Source organism: Plectropomus leopardus, chromosome 14 (genome assembly GCF_008729295.1).
Source record: "Plectropomus leopardus isolate mb chromosome 14, YSFRI_Pleo_2.0, whole genome shotgun sequence".
NCBI lineage: Eukaryota > Metazoa > Chordata > Actinopteri > Perciformes > Serranidae > Plectropomus > Plectropomus leopardus.
Genome location: NC_056476.1, coordinates 23,645,680 through 23,664,988, shown reverse-complemented (window position 1 = coordinate 23,664,988; position 19,309 = coordinate 23,645,680). Strand labels below are relative to the sequence as shown.

At 38.0% G+C, this 19,309-nt stretch overlaps 1 protein-coding gene across 3 annotated transcripts in view; it reads left to right on the top strand.

Annotated features, from left to right (window-relative positions):
* Positions 1 to 19,309, top strand: part of LOC121954068 (leucine-rich repeat and fibronectin type-III domain-containing protein 2) — a 285,943-nt gene that overhangs the window by 229,209 nt on the left and 37,425 nt on the right. For all 3 annotated transcript variants that reach the window (XM_042501391.1, XM_042501389.1, XM_042501388.1), the window contains one exon: positions 9,499 to 9,586. The gene's annotated coding sequence lies outside the window, so the exon portion shown is untranslated. The remainder of the gene's footprint in view (positions 1 to 9,498; positions 9,587 to 19,309) is intronic.

Genomic DNA, 19,309 nt, shown 5'->3' with positions numbered 1-19,309 from the left:
CAAAAAATGTACAGTAGGGTTAGGGTTAGTTAAAACCAAACAAATGCCATGAAAGAATGGATAGTTGAATGCAGGAAAAAGAAAAAAAAGTTCCCAAAGCCCACTGTAAAATGTTTTTTTTTTCAATTGTACACTAGAGGTTAATTCTGTTTTGATTTAGTTTTCTTAGACAAGTTCTGAAGGAGTTCAATGGTCATTTTAAACAAATGACAAATACACTTTCCTAAATTAGTCTGAAAGTTCTCTGAATTAAATCTTACTTGTCCACATGTCAGAAAATATAATTATCTAATATAATTAAGAGGTTGAAGAATAAAGGTGGTGATAGGGTCATAGGGTACTCTTACTCACTAAATAGTTTCATTAACTGTATCCTCACTTACAGTAACTACTACTACATTTTAATTTAGAGTGCCTTTGTGGATGTTAAATTAGAAACATTAAATGGAGCCTGGAAAACAACAAAAATATTTCGTCTCACATATTCTCAGGATAGGACACAATATGGTGTAATTATAGGGACGCAATCAGCCAAATTGAAAATAAAGGAGGTGGTAGACTTTGTTGTGAAAAAACACTTTCTATCTGAACAATTTACCTTAAAGAGAACCATCTTCTGTTCTTTTTTGAGAAAGAGGTTTCCCCCTCTACAGCTACTTTGTTAAATCTTTTACTAAGGCATTTGGAGAAAAATAAGAATCATGCACATCTGCTTTATATTGATTTCTCTTCTGCTTTTAATTGTATTCAGCGTCATATTTTAGCTTGCAGACAACAAAACAAATTTTTATCTGGATTTTAGTATCGTGTGTTGGCTCATCGACTTTTTTAACAAACAGGTCTCAGGGGGTCCATCTTAACAGAACACTGTCCAGTTCATATTTTTCTTCTACCAGATCCCCCTTGAGCTGTTCTCTTTCTCCTTTTTTTTTAAATTTTGTTCATACACAAATGAATGTCAGAGTAATCATGCATCAAAATGTGTCCTTAAGCATGTGGACGTTATTCATAAGCCTTTCTGCAAAGTTCAGAGTATGATCATGGCCCAGTACTGGATGAATGATTTGGTGTAACCAGTCATTCCTCCAGATTAATGTGTCAAAGACCAATGAAATGTTTAATGATTTTTGGAGGAGGCCCTCCTTTCAGCAGTACAAGTATCTGGGCACTGTGTCAGATGACAAGTTGGATTTTGATGTGAATACTGATTGCATCTATAAGAAGGCTAACCAACATCCATTCAAATTAAAGGAGCTGCAAAGATTTGCAGACTGGATTATTATGAAAACTTTCTATTTTGCTTTTATCGAGTCCACTCTTTATTTCAACATTGTCTATTGATTTGGTAATCATAGTTTTTAAAAACAAGAAAAAGTTGGAAAAAGTGGTCAAGTTGTGCTGCAAGATCACTGGTGCTGATTGTAATAACCTCCAGCATCTGTATGAACGAGAGGGTCCTTGCTAAATTTCGGTTGATTGTCTCGGACTCTTAACACCCCCTCCATATTGATTTCTAGATGCCTCCATAAATGTTACATATGACCTTTGTCCCATCTGCTATCACTTAACTTAATTGGCATTGACCCTTATCGTCCATGATCTAACCCTGACAGTTTGTATATCCAGTATCCAGTATATCATTTTAGCTCTCTTTAAAACAGGACACATCTGTACCATGTTGACATGGTTGCACCTGATAATTGCCTGTGTGTGGGTGTCTATACCTATACAAGGTACAAATAGCCTAATCAGGAAAGCACATGCTACCGGAACTTGTTTGTAGTTTTAGGCCCACTTTTGAAAAAGGCTTTTTTTTCCTTCAACATACAGTTGTGGTTGAAGTTTGGACCCTTCTAGAAGCCAGAAACATGTCAGCTTGCTGTTTTGACATTTTTGCTTTACCTGTGAGCATCTGGAGATCCCAGTGCAACAGCAGGTTTTGCTCAGGTTGTTTTTTGAGACCCAAACACACTATGATTTCAAGAAAACCACTGCAGATAAATCCAGAGGCATACATTTGTTTGTTTCTTCTACTCATGAGCACATGTAGAGTTGTTAGATGCCCTCTTGGGCCACGTTCACATCAAATATACCCCAGTATCAAAAAAGGTCTGCAGTGGTGTGGGCGTGTTGCTACCGGTGAGAAGATGAAACACAAACCAGGAAGTGTAGTCTAAAGGCTTTTCTGACATCAGCACAATGCGCAGCAGTTTGTGTTCCTTTGAGACTGTATTTTACAACTCAGAATGTCGCCATGGGTGTGCAAAGTTATTGATTCTCTCCTCCGTCTTTCAAGGTAGATACTGTACTACACTTTGCAATTCTGCAACATACAATATGAAAAGGGTAAACAACACTGCATTGCTGGGTGATATTGAACTGTGCAGTTGTGCCAGATTCCCATGCATCCCCAATGATCAACGCAGTGGTCTCATTGACAGGAAAGAGAAGGCTACTTTAATTTGACTCAGTGCTACCGTTGGTCTGAATGCAGCCTCATGGGTTTATCATAGATCTACCATTCTGAGACATACTGCTGAAGTTAAAAGTTCTGAAAAGCTTGCAGCATTGCCTCTTGATTTCATTCACCTCCACTCTGTTCAGACAAAAGGGAAGGTTTAATGTACTTGGCTGCAGGGCTCTTTACATCTTTTGAAGCTCATGTATTTAGTGATGCTTTATTGGAGAGAGCACTTGCCGCTGCAACATTTTAAATGCATGCACAGTTGACTGTTTTTCACATTCTGAAGCCCTGGATGTTTATTAGCGTACCTTTCACCAGGAATAATTCCCAGAGGCACTCAAAAGGCAGGAGAACAGAGTGCTTAGACTCAGTGACGACAATACGTAGCCACTTACTGATGTAAGGCGCACTGTTGCAGTTCTGCCAAATGAATGAATCAATTTGTGGCATTAGGCCGCTTTTGCATCGTTTTTGTTTTGTTTTTTTCCTATTCTTAGCCCTGCCTTGTTTCTACTTCCTTGCCTTTTTATTTTCAATTTTACAGTGCATTTCATTCTACATTTTGACACTCACTATATTTCACCAAGGTAACATTACCACGGGGTAGAAAGATGGAATGGTGCTGCACAGTGCTCATGACAACCATGAGCCTTAACCACATTGGGACATGTTTTTAACTTTGTTGGCTCTCTGCTGGCCCACACATCCACCAACCTCCTGGTGGAAAAAAAGTCTCCAGATGGCCAGTCCGCCTGTGTCATTCAAACTGGAGTAAACATACTTAAACTCCTCCATGCTTAGACGTCAGGGATGACATAGTTTGCACTTCTAAACAGGCCAAAGAACTTCTTAGCCCACTTCTAGATCTATAACAGAGAAACGATGGAGGTTACAGACTTAACATCGAACAAGTGATGCTATTTAGTTGATTCCAAATGGATTAGTTTTGATTTTGTTTGTAAAAACCAACAAGTCTTAGTTTAGTAAAGCTGATATCCCACTGCAAACATCCTGAATGTTATGGTAATTTAATAAGTTACAATTTCATCAACCTTTGGAATTGGCAGATACTGATTCCCATTTTGTGCATCTTCAAGCTGTTGACTGATATGTGTAAGAATAGCTTTTATTCATGCCAGTATGTTTTATCTTCATTGGACAATTTATGTCCAAGATTTAATGTACAGTATATATGTCCTGGATTTAGAGAAGTGGAAAACAAGGCTGTGGAAGTCTTGTTGATGAATAATTGCATTGTATGTCTGATTTTTATGTAGAAAACAAATCCTGGATAAAGCAGTGGGCCCCTTTGCAGTAAGGGTGTAACAAAAGGCACTATTCACTTATATTTTGGGAAGTGTAGGATTGTGTGTCTGTGGAGCTTGACCCATACAAGGGCTTCAGTTTTCTGCCAGCATCTTCAAAATAGCAATAAGACATTGTCTTTCCACCATTTTGGTCCAGACAGACATTATCTCAGTAACTTTGGATGGATTTTCATGGAAGTTTGGTGCCCAAAGGATAAACACTGACAACTTTTATGATCCTTTAAGTTTCTATCTAGCATTACCAACAGGCCAAAGTTTCTAAAACATCTACTTGACATATTGTCATGATATTTTGTACAGACATTAAAGCGCTCAGATTATGTATCCTATGAATTTGTTGATACCTGACTTTTCCTTTACCACCACCAGGTTTACAAATGTTCTTCCTTATGGTTTTGAGCGAAATGTCAACTATTGGATGGATTGCCATGACACTGGATATCACTTACAGAAGCTGACATTACAATTTGATGAAAGAAACAAGCCATATGACACGTTGTATGGATAAAAGGCTTTAAAATTGTGGAAAAAAGTATAACCACTATCACCGTACTTCAATTGGTGACAGCAGAACAATTTTCATAGTGTACGTTGGCAAATTATTGCCTCAAAAATAAATTTACTGTGTGCCCACAAAACTACCAAATAAAGTTCAAACCTACCTTGTAATTTTCCTCTGTATGTTATCTACAGCACTTCTAGCCTAACAACAAGTGTGTGTGTGTGTTTGTGTGTTTCCCAGCTTTGATGCTCTTTAAACCGCACTGGCTTGATATAAGTGGCCACAGATAGTGAGGGGAAACCACATGGACTGCGTAATGACAATGTGTGTGAATTCGATAAACCCTTTTCTCATGGGCACTAGAACCACCCTTGCGGAAAATGTGATTACACTTCTCCACAGGAGGTGCAGTGTGGGACGTTGTTGTGGAGGGGGGGGGGGGACTTGGCTTGTCATTGAGTCCCCACTTTGTCTGTTGCCTCATACCCACAACTTTGACACGCGTGTAATGTCAGAGGACTGTGGAACGAGGCGTTTGTGTCCATTTTTATGTGTCTGCTTTTTGAAGCTGAGCATGAGCCAGTTTGCTAATGACTCAATGATGTGTAATGTGGATTACACCGTGTGTTGTCGCCTCTTTGGTGTAAACTGACTAGTAAGTTGAAGGGAATTTAAATACGGAGTGAATAAAACACCAACATACTGTGGTCACAAGGCGGAGGGTTTTTTAGTTTGAGCCAGAATGCAAAATGCCTGCCAGCTGCCAGCGGCTGTTGTTCACAGCCTCGTGACTGATACATATTTTGATGGGGAAAAAATAAAATAAAATACTCACAATGTACTAGAAGATTGGGACTGGTATGATATGTGATCTTTGAATTAAAATGAAAATACCTAACACTGATCTAAATCCTGGAGAGAAGTTGAATAAATTAGTCAGGCTTTTCTTCAGCAGCAGTGCTCCTTTCCCTCTACCACACACTAGTTGTTCTACTGACTAAAAGCATCTGAATAGTAGACATAATTTGACCCTTTTGCTCATTTCTTTCAGCACTCAATATGCTGAAGTATGTCATTGAAGGGCCTTATCTGAGCTTTTTCACAAATGATGACCTTCATTTAATAATTTGGTTTCAACAACTGCAAGAACTCTTCCAATTTAAAAAAAAACAAAAAAAAAACAGACTATTTCTTTTTAATAGTCATCTGCTCATCTGTAACAGTAATTATTTTTTTTTTTTCATTTTAAGCTAGACTTAATTTTTGTTATTTATTTTACTATAATGGGTTCAGACTCTGATATCTTACTAAACATTTCATTGGAAAGAAATTAAAAACATTCATTTATTTCACCGCCATAAAGAAACGGCCAAGCCAATCGATTGTTTGCTAAACAAACTTTCAAACACTTTTATATAATAGAAGGCCACCTTGCTACCAAATTGGTCAATGTGTTCGTATAGAAAGGGCATCTCATCCATCAGAACTTGGACAATGGCCCCAGGTTTTGAGCACATTTGAACACTTAATGCAAATTTAAGCTCCCACACTTTTACTCATTCAGAATCCAGCAGGCAATTTCTAATGTTAGCTTGCTCAAGAGACACTGTACAAAAACCAGCAGCATAGTTAGCAACAGTCTGACAATCAATCAGAAACAGCTGTGAAAGGTATATCATTCCTTAGTCAGAATTGAACAGAAATTATTCTTATGGGTGCTACTCAATAAGTGGGGATAGACGGCTAACAATAGGGCTAACTCAAGGTGCATATTCCCCATTTAAACCCTCTGCACATATGTAGTAGAGCACTTGTGACCTTAAGTTGCTCTAAAGATGTCCCATCAATGTTCCATCTCATCCTATATAGATTGGTTCTGAGAGACTAAAGAGCCACTTAGTAGTAAAACAGAGGTGTGGACTTGAGTCACACTACTTGGGTTAACTCACCTGTTCACATTTTGTTGAGGCCCAAAGTTATAAATATTTAAGGGTGGGGTCACTTGAGTGATAGGCTGATAGTGTTGTCGGCTTCCAGTCAGATCTACCGTTGGTTCCTTCACCAAACTGTACGAATGTGGTTGCTTCTAAAAACCAAGATGGCAATGGCAGAAATGCTTAACTTGGGGCCTCAAAAAGGTAGTCTACCAACTAACGGGTGACATCATGGTAGCTACGTCCATTGCTTATACAGTTTATTATATTATCGCTTTTCATTCCCAGCAGATCCACTGACCATACTCAATGACATTTCATTTGGTGAGCAGTGCATCATGAATTGGACTCAATCACATCTTCATAGCACCCTATTACTTATTTGATTAGGACTCAAAACTTAGGGCGTCAGTCTTTACTTAGGACTTGACTTGGGACTTGAGATCAAAGAATTGATCCTTACTTGTGACTTGCAAAACAAGAACTTCGTCTCACCTCTTTAATATACCTAGTCAAGCCACCATATTACCAAGCTGGCTTTTCTCTTGACATGCTGCATCAATCTGATTTGTAATTGGTGCATTTACAAATCAGCAAAGATAAACCGATTTCAAATGCATTATGCGCTCTATTAATAGGCTTGTTGTGTTGCTACAATGAAAAACCATTCTCTTGGCATCTTTTAAAGTCCCAATTCCCTCAGTCATTTTGTTAGCTTAAATTTGCACCACAATAGGTAATTGCTCCAAGCAGTATCTTTACATGGACTTGGTATTAAGGCAGTTAATGACAGCGGGTCAATACTCTGTGTTTTGGATCCTTTGACTGCTATGCCTTTAAAATCTAATAATGAATTCATGAATGGGCCAACCTGAGGTGATGCATCAACCCGCCATCCACCTCCTCAGATCATTCCGGCTTAGATATTTCCAGTCAGGAAAAGGTTTGAGTAGAATTACAGTCTCTTAGGTGAGCGTGCAGTGCATGCTGTGTTGGCGTTGTTAAAACTGCGATTGACAGGCTAAACCCAATCGGGGACCCACTAAAAACAGAGGCTTAGATTGTTCTTTTGTAGGGGTCCCCTGGTCGACAGAAAATGGTTGATGAGCAAGATCTGCCCCAGAAATCAAAGCACCGTTGGGGGCGCGCTTGCAAGTCTTCCACTCATCAGATTGACATCCCTTAGCAAGATCACGAGGGAAGGGCGATTGGGGAGACACACAATGAATCTGAACCAAGAGAAGGAGGTGTGTCATGAGTCCCCGGAGAGAGGCATGGCAGGAACAGTAGTGTGTGTTCGTATAAAAGACTCAGTCAACGGCTGCGTCGACAAGAGAGGCTGGATCATGCCGTTCTTGCGTAGGAGGGCAAATGCGTGTGAGAAGCAGCATATAAACACCTCAAAGGATGTGCACAGAGTGGAATATAAAGATGCTGGCTATCAATGGAGGAAGAAAAGAGTACCTGTCATTCATTCCCTTAACACTGAATACAGCAGGGCCAAATTCAGACTACCGCACATCTTCACCTCATTTATCACATCGAGGGACCATATGTTTCTATTCCTTTGAGAGCAGATGATGCCTTTTTACCTTGCTTTGTGTAAAAACAACTACAATTTGTACATGCACGACCTTGTCCTTTCCGGTTGCTCATACATGAAGCTGAGCAAAAGCACATTTAGACATGTATGCACGCCGGCACTCTTCCACCCACACATATTTGCAAAGCAAACAAACAATACAGCTCTCAAGGTGTGTGTTTAGAAAAGCAAACAGCTTGTGGCACTGACTGGCCACAAAAGTAAGAGAAAAGAGAGCAACGTGCACAAATAACGTGTGTTCAGTCATTGCCGAGATTATAATGTCACTTGGGAGCCAGAGCCCTGCACAAACACCCCGCTGTGCTCTATTTCAATAACTTTCCATAAACCAATCTAATCTCTCCTCCCTCCTACACTGTGCTTTAAGGATTTTTTTAGTCTTTTGTTTGAGAAGCAGATAATTCCTTATAAATCATAATAGCACTGCATGGATTGTAAGAGGTTTCATAGCGTAGTAACATGACGAGTTCACAGCAAGTACATATGCTCACCTAACACCTAAGCATTGTTTAAAATGTGCCTAAAATGCTCTTGTTTCAGATTGTGTCATGATACAGATATTTATGTTATGCATGTTATCACATAGGTCAAATGCACATTATCTGTATTTTAATGTGTGCAGTATTATTCAGTACAATGTGACCTTCCTTGTAAATTTCTTGTGCCTGATTTCCAACATGGTATTGGGAAATAACAGAGGTGGGACAAAGTCATTGTTTTACAAGTCACAAGTGAGTCTTAATTCATTGAACCCAAGTCCCAAGTCAAGACAGGCAGAATTTTGTCTAACTTTGGACTGCTATTTAGCCCCCTTTCTGAGAAGCTGGCATGACATGGTTGGTACCACTGGATTTCTTAGGTCCTGGATTCCTTTCTGGTTTCATATGATACCAGTGTTATCACTATAATTTTAAAACTCAGCCTGGTACAGCCCCTTAAAGACAGAAGTGTTGGACAGTGATTAATGTGATTAAAATAAAAATACAGAAATTAGTAATGTGTTATGTACGAACCTTAATTGCATTGCAAATAAAACAGTAATGCTGACAGCCCTAGTTTATTTGTTAAAACATTTTTTTTGGAAGTTATTGCATCTCCATTTGTGATTTATTGCATACTGTAATTCTGTTTATATATTTCTTTTTTAATTAGTTTTGATTTGGTTTGTTTTTGTTTTTTTTTCATTTTTTTTGCACCATTGCATAGTTTTTGTACAATTTTAATTTGTAATGTTGAACAAATTTTACTTTATAGCATTTTTTCGAACTGGCACTCAGCTGCATAACATTAGTTCTTCATGGTTCTCTCCTGCATTGGATGGTGTCTGATTGGTTTAAACAAGGTGGATCTGGGGAATTAAAAGTCAACTTGCCAGGGCAGAATAGCATTAAAGTTATTTGTATTAGGAAATGAAGGGAAATGAATTGATTCATGGCACACTTTAAATAACATACTTTTTTTTATCTTTGGGCTTGGAGGAAAGTATCAAGTATTTTCAAGTCAAAAGGTCCAAGTCCAAGTGAAGTCAGGAGTCATGGTTTATGAGTCGAGTCCAAGTCATATGACTGTAACCGACACCTCTTTTACATAGCAAAAAATGGCAAACAAGTAATGGTGTAGAAATGAGGCTTTGACCGTTTTCTTTTTCTCTTTTTTTCTTTCTACAGGCTGCTTCTTCGTTCTGCTCTTTGAGTGTGAATGTGTGGCCTTGAGGTATTCCCAACGGACCATATGGCACAATACCACACGATATAGGTAATGTCTGCCTCTTTCGTTGAGCTTTTCTGTTTCACACTGGAATAGTTTGAGGGCTGAAAATACCCCTTGAAAATTCTTTAACCTTTCTTATCAAAGCACATACAAAGCAACCTCGGGCCTTGGCAGGATAAATTCACCATTAAAGAGGACATTCAACATGATATAAGTGACAGAAACCTCGAGGGGGGGGGTGATAAACTTGAGTCTTTAACACCAGATTTGTGGATTTGGTTGGGGGAATTTTCTTTAGACTACTTTATCTTTCACCCAGGAGTAATGCTTAGTATCTGGAGAATGAAACTTTGTGTGGTGTTTGCATGAATAAGTACTTCTGAAAACATGTAAAACAGCCTCATGAAAACAAAAATTGTCTAAATGACATTAATGAACCAGTCAGATCCATGTCTCCACCTGATATCATTATCAATGTGTGGAATGCAAACAAATCAAGACTAATAACATCTCCCACTCACATTATGAGTTTGCAAAGTAAATGCTGTGCTTTTTTCCCCATTGTACTAACATAATGCTGTCATGAACCCATCATAGTCTGCACCTACCTGCACATTTAGCCGGTTTGGAAGCAGGTGACAAAATATATTAAATGCACCTAATGCATTTGTGCACAACTGACCCCCATAACCACAAATCTGTACATATTCTAGCATAATGGTATCTCTCTGTTTTTATGGTGTCTTGTGCTGTGGTGTGTAGGAGTGGTCAAACATTACTAAGAAAATCACACTGGACTCTTCTGTATAAACCTCATGTTCACAATAAGCTGAAGAGACACAAACCAAGGTCATTTCACACGTCATAAGAAGTACTTGGCCTCTTAAAACAGTTATATAATGTCTCTTGGGGCTTTAGAGGGAGTTTTTAAAAGTATGAAAAATAACCCTGATGATGTTGTCAGGCGTATCAACCTGAACCTGAAGACTACAGCTTAAGGGCCTTTTCACACCTGAATGTCAAAACCAAGGTGCACTTTTACACTTTTATATACATTTATAGGAAATATTCTTTTCTGGTACCTACACCAGTAAAGACCTTGTGAGAGACCAAAGAACTAACAAGATACAGTAATATCACTGGACTTTTCTTGATGTCCAACAGTCACGTTTGTACAACCGCTGCTCTAAACTCCAACATATAGCATCCTTAGGTAATGTATCAGGGGACAGTAACGTAAAACTGCTATTTTTAAGGTGGAAAAAGCACATGCTGTTGCTTTAAGAACTCTATATGACAAAACTATATCCTGTCGTCATTAGCAACATAAGCTGTGTCTCCTTATACTTGTAATTGACTGATCCGTAGATGAGTGTGCACTTGACATCAGCATGTTGCCAATTTGGTGAGTAGCCTTCTATTGCAGTTTGGATGACTAAAGAAAAATGTGTGAACAGATATTTTTCATTGTTGCTACATTAAGATTAAGATTAAGATTCTTTATCTTCAGGTGCTCTCCCATTCTCTTGTATTCTGTAACTCTCATCCTCTCAAAAAGTAATTTAGGTATCAGAATCTTCCATCTGGCTGTGAGTATAGCCTGCCAGAACTTCTTGTAATTGGTCAGAATATCTGAACCATCCAAAATTGTTTACAAACCAGAATAGAACCGATCAATTTGATCTGGACCAGCACCATCTTTTTGGTGGACTAAGGTTCATCTGTTTGGTCCAGGCTGTGGTCAATATTGGTAATTGGCAATGGGCAATATTTCAGGAGATGAAGTGTAGGAAGCAGATATCTGGGCAAAGATTTCCTCTTCCATGTGACGGTCAGTCCAGCTAATCTCTGCACAGATATCTGCATGTAGAAAACATCTTAAAAAGCAAATACAAAGCTAAATCGTCATCAGATGATAGCTTGACTGGTTCCAAATTGCATTTCAGCTTAAGTGTTTTCTGTACCTCCACATGGACTGTTCACCTGCTGCTCAAAGATGATTGGTCAATACCATTTGGACTACAAACGGAAACCAGAGCGTTTCCAGTGCCAAAATCTTGTCCCGTTGCCAACAGATATCTGTTAATAGAGATTAGTTTGGATCAAACTGAAAAGGTGGAAATTCTGGGCCAAACATGTTAGCTGTAAAGGGGTCCTTAGACTCACAAATTTAGAACAAAACTGGAGGGTTGGAGTTTAAAAAGATGTATATCTATCAGGCAGGCAGGATAAATAGACATTATAGTTTTGGATGCATTGGGGAATATGAGAGAATTTTCTGCATCACCTGTGAAAACATTGTAAAATGTCTGTTTTGACAAAGTTACCTGAAAGACGGTAGAAGATGCTGTTGGTAGCATGATTATTTAAGTGTTTACAGAAGCATCCAGTAGCATGTTGTGGTTGGGAGATAAAGTCTTGTTGAAGCAAGCTTAGCTTTTTGGCCAGTTGTGTTCAAACTATGTTCATTCTTGAGGCTTCATGCCTTAAATGGTAAAGGAAATTACCGATAAACTCCTCAGTTGTAGCTTTTCTGTTGACGTACTAGATTTTGTTTGTTGACTTACTGAGAGGTAAGGTATATGTTATTAATAGTGTTGAGCCTTATAATTAGGTTACTTTGATAGTTTGACATTTTGGGGGGAAAGAAATCAAAATGCATTTGCTTTCTTGCATAGAGTTAGATAAAAACAATGATACTACTGCCATGTCTGTACGCTATATTTGAAGGTGAAACCAGCATTTGGTTAGCTTAGCTTAGCATTTAAACAGGGGGAACAGTTAGCCTAGCTCTGTGCAAAAGATACAAAACCTACCTACCAGCTCTTCAACAGCTCTCAGCTCAACACATATCTCAGTTGCTTGCTCCATACAAAAATTGAGTCATAGGACTCCAGGGTAAGACTAGATGTTACTGACTTGTTTACTGTTTTTGATGGTAAGCTAATTATCCCCCGGCTCATCTTTATAATTAATATACACATTTAGGTGTTAGAAATGATGACTTACTGTACATTAATACAGAGATGTATCCTACTTCTGAAAGTGCATGTAATGAATGCAATCAGCCGAGGAGGTTGCAGGTGCAGCAGCATGTAAAGATGATGATGATGATGGGTTTGACACTGTGATCACAGCAGGGCGCTCAGCTGTTTAACAGCCCCAGAATTCATCTATAGCTACCATTGATGTTGTCACTACTGTTAAGCAAGTGGCAGTTCAGAGCCTCGGTGGAAGCTGTCCTACATTCTTGACGCACACTTTTGATCACTTTGTTAAATCTGTCTGATACACAAGATTCAAAGAGTGCTTTCAGGCTTTTGAAGTTTCATGCATTGCCACTCAGGAGGTTTGTGAAGGTCGTACAAATGTGAAAAAAAAAAAAACTTAAGAAGGTGTTACAAGTACATGCAGACTAAATGTTTGATTTTGTCATTACAAACAACAGATTTGTACCTTTTTTTGTGCACGACTTTCACCAGTTTGGTCTGAGTCTTTTTAAACTCTGTCCCGAAGCAAAACAATGCTTAAACTCAGGCTGCGGGGGATTTATTTTGATCCAAAGTACGTCTAGCTTTGAGCGTATAGTACTCGAAAAGAGTGAAGTGGTGTCTGGCTTTTGTGGGCACTCAGCTACACAGAATAATGATAATGAAGGATATGGAAGAGGTTATGAAGAATGGAATCTGTGTTTTTTTAACCCTGAGATATAGAACAGACTGGATTGGATAGATTTAGTGCATCACTCTTTTGCAGTCGCTGTATGGGAACATAATATAAAGTGCGGCAGTTTAAAATAAAATGCCGCGCCTGGATGACTCATGAAAGCATTATATATACCACTGAGAAGGTGCGTCACATATTTTTATTAACATCTAACTTTAGGGAAGGTTTGAACCTGAGGCTGAGAGTATAAAACACAGTTAGATTAAGATATATTTTTAGACCACAATGAGTGAAAGCTTGGCAAATCACTCCTGACCAACAGTAAAGAGACCTGACAAGCTGAGACTCAATAAAGAAGTCACTTTCCTCTGAGGAATGTCTCAGGAAAATCCATCATGCATTCTTTCAATTAGTTCCCCCCTTCATCCCAGGATTCTGCAAGTCTGATATCTTAATGAAAACATTTTGGAAATACACTGTAGATGATAACTTTCAAATTACTGGGCATGCACAGTGTGACAGGGCCCTCTGTTACTATCTGATAACATCTACAGTTTTTCTTTTACTTTCTTGCATTCAAGTTTCGCAGTGCAGAGTTGGAAGAAAACCAAGGCCCATGAACTCATGAGATGAGTCCATGAGACTGGACGATTTATTGGGATTTTATTTGAAGTTTTACAATAACTTTAAGCCTTGATGACATTTGAACTGGTGAATATTTTAAAAACTCACCCCTGTGTGGTTGTCATGAATGGAAAAATTAGCCATAGAGACCTAAAATTGCTTTTGTAAGAGGCTGTAAAGGTGTTTTTTCTGCTGTAAGGTTGGTTATTTCAACATGGGGGCCTCTGGGATTGACACAGTTTGGAGCCAGCCTCAAGTGGCCATCCAAGGAATTACAGTTTTTGGCACGTCCACGTTGCAGCGTGGTCAAAGTTTCTTTTGCTGCCCTCAAGTTGCCAGAAAAAATAAATTTGGTAAATTTGGTACCATTGTACTTGTACAAGGAGTTAACCCAAAACCCGTGCTTACTGACCATGTATGTGATTAATAGTATTAGTCCAAGATGTGCATTATTATTGGGCTACTAGATACTGTTGTTGGTGAAGATAGAGATCCAACAGATGACTCCCCCTAAAATCACAAATGTTTTTTTATCAAAAAAAGGACAGTGAATCACACATCCTTCCTTTTTGGCCTGCAGTTACATTTAAATGATGTCTTACTCCTGACAAAAGACATCACAAACAATTTAGAGTCATATTATTTGGGGTATTCCTAGTTTGAATGGTATTACTAGACAGACCGGACAGAGGTAAATGGTCTAGAATTTGAGCAAAGTTTCTGTAAAACACTCGTCATGAACACACCCTCAGTGTTTGTGTTAAAACAGCCCAGCTGCTTCGTGGATGAGCAGGAGGGGTGAGGCAGGTGTGATGAAAGGATGGAGGGGTAGTGGTGGGGGCTGATCAGGAAATGGTGTAGGGAAATCTAATTTATTTTTCATACGCTGCTGAGATAGAATGTCATATATCATGCCATGTCGCAATTTTGTGCCAGTCCCAGGCTCACAAAAGATGAAAGAATAGTGATCAAAGATACAGAAAGGGAAGTCAGCTGTTGGAGCTGCTATGGGATCCCCATCCACTGAGAACAATATAAACTGTGTTAAAATAGTCATCCAGTATCCTGCCACTGTTGGTTATCAGTGTGGGACAACTCACTTCAAACATCCCAGACAGGAGGGGACAGGAATGAACTACAGGCCTTTTTTTGTTTGCCATGTATACACACTTGGAAGTGATGTTAACAAACAGATTTGGGACTGAATGGATACAGCTGGAATCCCACATCTAGGAAGATACAATATCTTATCGATGAAACACCAAAATGTTCAATATTTATATAAATATTAAGGAAATAAAGATACTATACTATTAATAACTGTATTAAATGATTTGCATAAAATATATAAATTAACCTGGTTGTCCATGCACTTAAGTGCTGATGACCTTATAAAAAAAGTGACTCTATGAAAAATTAACTGAAATAATTCACATGATGAAAAGTGACATGCAAGATTTGACACAATGAAATATGACAGAAATAACGAGTGACACTTTAATGTGTCTAAATGTGACACTATGAAAAAAAAATGCCATTATGTAGATGACATTTTTGACGTAATTGAAGTGGCATTATGAAATAAAAAGTGATGCTATGAAATAGAAATTTACACTTTGAAAAGTCACATTATGAAATAAAATGTGACGTTATGAGAGGTGACATGAAATTAAAAGTGACACGATGAAAAACGACATTATGAAATTAAGTGACATTTTAAAAAATGACATGAAATAAAAGTTGACACATTTAAATTGGCATCATAAACTAAAGTGGCGCATTGAAAAGCGTCATAATGAAATGTGACATCATGAAATGTGATATCATGAAATAATAAGTGACCATAAGAAAGGACATTATGAAAATTTACATTATAAAATAAAAAAGTGACAGAGAAGAGCCACTATGAGATAAAAAGTGACATGATGAAATGAAAAGTCACACTATGAAAAGCGTCATAATGAAATAAAAAGTGACATTTTGAAATAGACATTGACATTATGAAATAAAAGGTGACACTGAAAAGTAATGTTATGAAAGATGACATCAAATAAGAGTGACACCATGAAAAATAAGAAATAATTATTATTGAAAAATGTTATTTATTTAAAGCTAACTTTTGAAAATCGTCCTATGGAACTCTGTTGTTCTAAAATAAGATTTTATTAAAATAGTGAGTTTTACTTTAAACTATGTTATTTATATAATATCCACAATTTTGATAATTTTATTATATATTTAATAAAGGCTTCTCAAGCTAGCCTGCTGACTCAATAAGGGCTAACAAATAAAAATAAAAATAAGAAATGCAACTGACTTTGACTGACTTCAGCAGCATTGAACAGATCAGCAAAGAGCAAAATGAAATAAACTATTCACATAAACCTAAATAAATTGTTTTATTGTTTTCTATTTCAATGGATCTATGTGCACTTAACTCAAATGAGCGTGTGGTGACAGTGATTAAAACAAAGACAGTCTCATTTGTCTTCCATCAGTCAAACACACTGTCTCTATCACATACCAAATGACCTATTAGATTTGATTTGCTGTTGCTGCTGTTGTTTTTTACAGTGGCCATTAAACTATACATGCACTTGAGACTCGCCAGAAGCTTTTAGAGCTATAAAGATATTATGGAGTTGGCTGTGAATGTTAATAAACAGACACATGATGGCTTTTATTCCTCCCTGGCGTGCTTCTACCATGAATTTTTCTTTGCAATATTCAGCCCTAAATAATATGCTGTATCCTGTAAGCTCAAGTGCAATATGGACCACTGATTTACGAAACACAAACACTAGAAAAGCATACATCACATTACTATAGAGACCAAATAAGGGCTTTTTCTTCCCATTACCATTTGATTTATTTCTTCAGTCACTCAGCCTGTCATTAATTGGCTGCACCAACATGGCGTCTTTCTAACCTTTTCCTTGTTTCTGCTTTAAGGTTTGAGAATTTCTACCGCCTTGTTACACACCAGAGATCAACCAATTACAGTATCTATATCAGGCTTAGAAACTCTTTCTACTTCACTGGCGCAAAGGAAAATGTTCTGATCTGTACCATGTCCCGCATTATGAATTCCAGAGGAGATATCGAGCTACATATAGAGGCGCAAAGCCTTTGCTGCAGAAATGTTCATTTCGACAGGCCATTTGCTTTTGAATATTTAATTATTTTTTTCACTTGTTTAATTTGTGAGTGGGTGTGTATCATTATCTTTAAACAAGAGATGCTGATTTGCAATGGAAAACAGCAAAATTTTACCCACTGGCAGAGACATCTGCTAAAGATTTCAATAGTCAGTGCTTAATTAATTGAGTAACTGTTTTTTTGTTTTTGTAGTACACCATGCAATTGTAGATCTAATTATTGAGATACAACACTCAGCAAACCCACACATAACTTGTCTTTTGCTGTATGAAGATGAATACAAACTAAATTGGTGAGGGCTGTAGGTGGGTGGAACGCTTATTTTTGCCTTTTCACTCAATACTACATAGATTTGAGCTATAGGCATCAAAATGATCCATGTTTGTGTGCTACAAAATAAAAGTCTTTGAGACTGCAAAAGCAAGAAGAATTTGATGAGTGCAAAACACATAGGAACTGCTTTATTAGTAAAGGATTGCTCACATGCTAACATTGGTGATTTAAAAGTGTCAATACATGATGCCAATAAATGTTGTATATAGCATTGTAATTCATTAAAATGTACATTGCAAACAAGAAGGGGGGGGGGGCATTCCACCAATTTTACTTGTCAAAGTCAATTTAACAGACATGACTACTGAACCTTGTATAATGAATTTTGTGACACAATAGGAGCTTAGACAAATCAAAGAAAATGACACCACTAGTACTTAAATGACAGTTTGAGAACCAAATACCGCCTGAGAAAATATTAGGCTCTTCAAGTCCCACCATTATGACCAACCATACCAATAGCATGCCCCAAGAATAAGTCCCAAAACCTGTAAATAAATTAGCATTTTAGCACTCTCGGTGCCCTTGTCTTGATGTCACTAGGTGTTGGTTAGGTGCCTCAAATAAGGTCTGTGGTTATATATATATATATATATATATAGGTTAAGGGAAAGTGCATAGCCTTGTGTGGAAGTGCCAGGTATTCACTGTGTTGCTGTATCCAAAAGACCATCAATGACAAGCAGCAATGATTTGTCACAAGATAATTCTTTTAAACCCTCCTGCTCACCAGCAGTAAAATCCTTGAGCATTTCAGAGGTTTTGATGCTGAGCAGGTTTTTCATTCAGTTGTTTCTCTTGGCTGTCATTGGCAAATATTTGAGTCATATGTCCTCACTGTTGCACTGCTGAAGTTGCCACTAGCATTATCACTTTGCTTTAAATATTCTCCTCTTGATCCTAATTCATTAGTGTCCATATGGAGCCATAATAGCAGCGTTTTTGAACCATTCATTTTACCTCTGTTTACTATCTTAAAACTATCTTAAATTACATTTCAGTTTCAGCGTCAAATGTTGTTGTTAATAGATTGCAATTCCTCCATGTAACAATACAACTATGGTTATCCATAACCATAGTTTGCTTTACTGGAAAGTGTGCATTACATAATTTGGGCATGGAGTTTCAGAGATTTTCAGAATTTATCAAGAAGTAAGAGTTTAACAAAATACGTTATCCTAATGTATTATGAAAAATGTAGGACCCACTGTCTTTGTTGGCGGGAAAACAAGCTAAGAGAGGCTAAAGCACTTCCCCAAGAGGCAATAGAACAGTTGAGTGATAATTTTCTGTGGGTTTTTCATGATGAGAGACACATTACTAACAGTCGTGAGCAATTGCTAATATGAGTGGTAACATAGAAGGTCCCTGCCTCTTCTCATTTCGATCTTGTCAAATACCACTGCTTTGACAGTGCTTTTGGCGTATGACGCCGATGCCAAAGGGCATCTTTCACGTCTGCATGATACGCCTCTGGACAGCATTAGTTGGTCGCGTTATGATATGTTTACACACTTAAGAACATGGTCGGATGGAACCTGTTGCATGCGCATTATATGCCACAGAAACAGCCTCAGGTTGAAATGCTGCCAGTAAGGACATATGTAAGGAGCACAAAAGTCCCTAATGAGTGGGCAGAAGTGGTGGTGGATGGGTCCAACAAGTCCTGGACTTTGATGCAGGAGTCAGGTGTTAGCTTCCCATCTGAATGTGGTGTTTTTTCTGTACGCCTTGTACCTCCTTCCCCTAATCCTAACCCTCCATGCCAGCATGTGCTTATGTTGACATTCCAGCACTGGTTGCCATGTGCTTGAATTTTTAAACATAACCATTTACCGTGCCATCCCACGATGTGCATTTGTTGACATCACAGTAGTGGCATCCAAGGATGTAAAGAGAAGATGCAGAAGAACAACTAAAACGTAATATGGAGATGAAGAAGTCCACTGCAAAGTGGCATCGTGCCAACTTGGGATTAGAATGTGT